Genomic DNA, 4865 nt, shown 5'->3' on the forward strand with positions numbered 1-4865 from the left:
GGCTTTAGGGGGACCATTTTATGTCCCAAAGACATAGTCATTGGGCCTTTCAACTATGCTGAACAATAACACTATCTCAAAATTTTGATCGGACGATTTTGAGAAAAAAGTAACGTGGCAAGGGGCCTAGTTGCCCTCCAATTTTTTGTTCACATAAAAAGAGCATTAGGACTAGAACGAACCAACTCGTAACGTTCTAGGCCCACTAGGTCGATACGATCCCCCCTCGAAAAAACACTAAATAAACACGCATATGTGATCTTTCTTCTGGCAAAAATTACAAAATTCCACATTTTTGCAGATATGAGCTTGAAACCTCTACAGTAGGGTTTTTTAATACGCTGAATCTGTTGATTTGTTTTTCATTAAAATGCTATGACTCCTAGGGGGTCTTTTCCCCTTTGTTTGAAAATCAGACGAATTTTCTCAGGCTCGTAGCTCTTGATGGGCAAGACTAAATTTAATGAAACTTATATATTTGGAATCAGCATAATAAGCCAATTCTTTTGATATATCTATTGGTATCAAAATTCCGGTCTTTTAGAGTTTCGGCTACTATTGAGCTGGGTCGCTCCTTATTCTACAGTTCGTTACCACGAACTGTTTGATTATCCATCAAAATCCAAATAGAGATCATTGAAATATTGATAGTTTTTTTTTTTTTTGCGCTACCAAAAGTAATGTATTCGTAAAACTTTACAGTTTCATGAAATGTAATTAAACAAATAGAAAAGGTTTTTCAATTAAAGTAAGGAGCAAGTTTAAAACTTAAAATAAATATTGCTCTGTATATTAAGGGGACAGTCCCCTTCTAAACACATTGTTCATTAAACAAAAGTTTTTTAGTGTTTTGAAATTTTTTTTCCAATTACATATTTTCTAAAAATTTTGGAAAAAAGCCAAACTTCACAGTAAAGATTAGGGAGCTAAGGAGCAGATAGCCCCCTTCATACAAAGAATATTCTGTTCAAATATGTTCCAAATCTGTTCCTTGCTTTCAGTTGAAAAGTTCTTTTTTTATTTAATTTCTTATTGTTTTCCACATCATACCCAGATCTAACTAAGATAGAATTTGAGGTACCAGTCCCTTAAATCTCTGGTTAATCGCTTTTAAAATGTGTTTTACCGTCCTATGTTTAAATTTGCAATGTCAATTTTGGATGAAATTTGAATATACTTAAAAAATTGGTGATGAATAGTAATTTTGGTAAAATGTCCTTGTTAATATTACTGCTAAAGAATTTTGGTTGGATGAAAAGGAGTATTATTGCTTGTATTGATGGAGATTCTCTGAGACTTTTGATATCAAACAGTTTGTCAACCCGGCTCAATAGTAACCAAAACTCTAAGAAACGAAAGTTTGATACCAGTAGATACATTTAAAAAAATCAGATTTTTTTAAGCTGATCTCAAATATATAAGTTTCATCGAGTTTAGTCTTACCCATCAAAAGCTATGAGCCTGAAAAAACTTGCCTTATTTTCGAAAAAAGGAGTAAACACACCCTAAAAGTGACATAATATTAATGAAAATCAAACCATCATATTTAGCGTATCAGAAAACCCTACTGTAGAGGTTTCAAGCTACTACCTGCAAAAATGCAGAATTTTATATTTTTTGCCAGAAGAAAGATCACGGATGCATGTTTATTTGTTTGTTTGTTTTTTTTTTACCAGGGGTGATCGTACCGATCCAGTGGTTCTAGAATATCGCGAGAGGTCTCATTCAAACGAAAATCAAAAGTTCTAGCGCCCTTTTTAAGTGATCGAAAAATTGGAGGGCTATTAGGCCCCCTCTCACGCACAATTTTTCTCAAAGTTACCCGATAAAAATTTTGAGATTTCTATTTTGTTCAGAATAGTCGAAACTGTCATAAATATGTCTTTGAGGATGACTAAATCCTGCATAGTCCCCGGAGGAAGGGTTGCAAATTATGAACTTTGCCCATTGTTTACATATAGTATTGGTTTTTGGGAAGTAAAGAGACGTTTTCAGGAGGGATTTTTTTATGGGGGGGGTGGGGGTCAGAGGAGGGAGTTACGTGGGAGGATCCTTCCATGGTGGAAGTCTGCAAGGGGGAAGGGCCATTTCTATGAAGCGGGCGCCGGATTTCCCAGCATTATTTAAAAAACGATCAGAAATTAAATAAAAAAAAACAAGTTTTTTTCTACTGAAAGTAAGAAGCAACATTAAAACTTAAGACGAACAGAAATTATTACGTATATGAGGGGGTTCACCCCCTAGTCCATTCCTCGCTATTTACGCTAAAATTTTTTTAATACTTTCAAGAGAGCCATCTATTTTAATTAAACGGCATTTGTGATTCAGGGTCATTCTTAAAGAATTGGAACAGAATTCGAAGTTTGGCGTAAAGACCAAGGTAAATTAAGTGATAAATTATGTTACCCCTAAAATAAGTGATAACTTCTGTTCGTTTTAAGTTTTAATGTTGCTCCTTACTGTCAGTTGAAAAAACTTGCTTTTTTATTTAATTCTACATAACTGAAGCCATCACAACCTCTACAATAGGATTTTCTTATCGATAAATACATTACATACATTCGTTTAAATACAATGAAGTACTTCGTATAAATAGAAAAAGAAAATATTACCATTTAAAATTGCTGAAAACTAAGTTCCTAGCAGTATTTGCCACCCCAAAGAAATTTCCTAGCGGGGCTGATGATGACCTGTTTTGCCTTTCCCATCTATGTGCTTTTAGATATGGAAATATAACATTTTAGCTGTATAGAGAAACACTTTAATTAATTCCTACTCCACCCTACCTCTTTCAACATTTATCTAAAGCCTCAGGAAGAGTAAGCAGTTTGTCCTTTAAAATGTACTTTTGCAGGAATCTACCCTACCCTCACCTAAATAATGACCCCCCCCCTTCATTATAGCTGATACGCAATTACAGATCACTGAACGTAGCCTAATTCCATTTTAAATAAAGGGAATCAACTTGGTTGAATCCAGTACTGCCACCATTTGGACTTACTTCTTTTGCAACTGGGAAGCCTGAAATATAGTTATTGATACGTCAATTAGCGTCTCAGAATTTTAAATTGATTACAAATTCGTCCTCTTCGGATTAAAGTCGTAGTTTGGTGCCCTAAACCACCTAAACTGTCACCCAGCCACCACTGCTATTTTGAAGTCTGGCCCACCCCTGGAAAAATTTCTGCCAGCGCCCTTGCTTTGCTTCAAGTCCTTTTTTGCGAGGTAGTAAGCAAAGCCGGCTAAGCTTTCAATAGTATCTTTCTACTTTTCGCGAGTAGTGTAGCGGAAAGCTGCAAAACCATTTGCGAGAAAAGAAGAATTAGCTAGACTTGGAGAGCGAATCCAGAACGCAAGTGGAAAGTGTTTCTGGCTAGTCATTTTGGCACTAAATTCAAATATTACGCTCATGAATATAATAAAACTTCCAGTTTTAACTTTTCTCTTTTATGCTATTAAAAATTGCTTCAAGGAATTAACAGCATTTTTGAAAACTTGGCAAGACAATGACTACTACTACTACTACAAACAACTCACTGCAGCACCAAGCCGCTTGAGGCCAACACAGCTACGCACACTTCTCCTGCATCTCAATCTATTCGAAACCTCCCTCTTAACGCCCTCCCAAAAAGATCCCACTTCCCTTAAATATTTCCTTACAAGATCCTCCCACCCCAACCGGGACGACCTGCTTTTCGTTTGGCTTTAAGCGGCGTTCACAAGCGTGTCTAGCTAGAATCCCGTGTCTAGACACGTGTCTAGCCAGAATTCAATGTCTGGGCACGCAACGACCGTTCACAAGTAAAATTCCGTGCTTAGCTAAAACTACAAATTTAGTGTAAAATTGTCATTTCTAGCCAATCCAGAGAGCTCATGCGGGCAAAACTTTCAAAATTGTAATCCCTATTTTTACTGTCACAAGATAATGGATGAGATGAGCGAAACAATTGCCTTAGTGTGCTTAACTATTATGTCTGGTGTTGCATATTTGCCTAAAAGGAAAAAAAACAATTAATGAGAAAACAAAAATTAAATTTCAGTTTAAAAATGTAACTGTAAATGATGAAAATAGGGGAACTTGACAAATTCTGTTAGCTGTAATCGAAAATCCTGGACATTACGTTCTAGAGTCTAGAACCCAATGTCTAGCCAAGCGCCTTGTCTAGCGTGTCTAGCTTAGCGCCGAATTTTACTTGTGAACGGTCGTTGCCTAGACGTTGAATTCTGGCTAGACACGTATCTAGACATGGGATTCTAGCTAGACACGCTCGTGAATACCGCTTTAGATGGTTGACCGACAGAGAAAATCTGTCATCCTTCATCCGCTGAACGTACCCTAGTCATCTCGACTTTTTTTCTAATTATAGCCGTAGAGAGCGGGATTGAACCACACTTTTGTGTACAGCCTACTGTTTGAGATATAAGGCCCGTTTCTTAGCACTAAGATCTTACATATAAGATCTTACATCTTTCTGCAAAGATTATCGTTTTTTAACTCATCTTTGTTCTAAGATCTTACAGCTCACTGATGTTAGCAAAAAGTGTGAAAACCGCCACTGTTTTGCCATATAGAACAATGATGAGAGAACTTTGATGATCTACTCATCATTGTTCTCAGACCGCTGATCAGAGCAGAATGATGAAAGACGTTTTCACAAAAACGACCAAAGATGTAAGATCTTTGTTCAAAGATTTCACTTTTAAGCGTTTTCTGACAAAAGATGTAAGATCTTAGCACATTGATGAGTGAAAAAACAGGCCTATAGTCAGTCAGTCGGGGCCACTATGATTTACACTATCGTGTATTATATGCCAGCTTCACTTTCCGTTGATCTTTTGCGACTGGCACTTCCTTGCCGTTAAAA

The sequence above is a fragment of the Artemia sp. Qi Xiang Cuo genome, chromosome 9, assembly GCF_049724085.1.
Source record: "Artemia sp. Qi Xiang Cuo chromosome 9, ASM4972408v1, whole genome shotgun sequence".
NCBI classification, from domain to species: Eukaryota; Metazoa; Arthropoda; class Branchiopoda; order Anostraca; family Artemiidae; genus Artemia; species Artemia sp. Qi Xiang Cuo.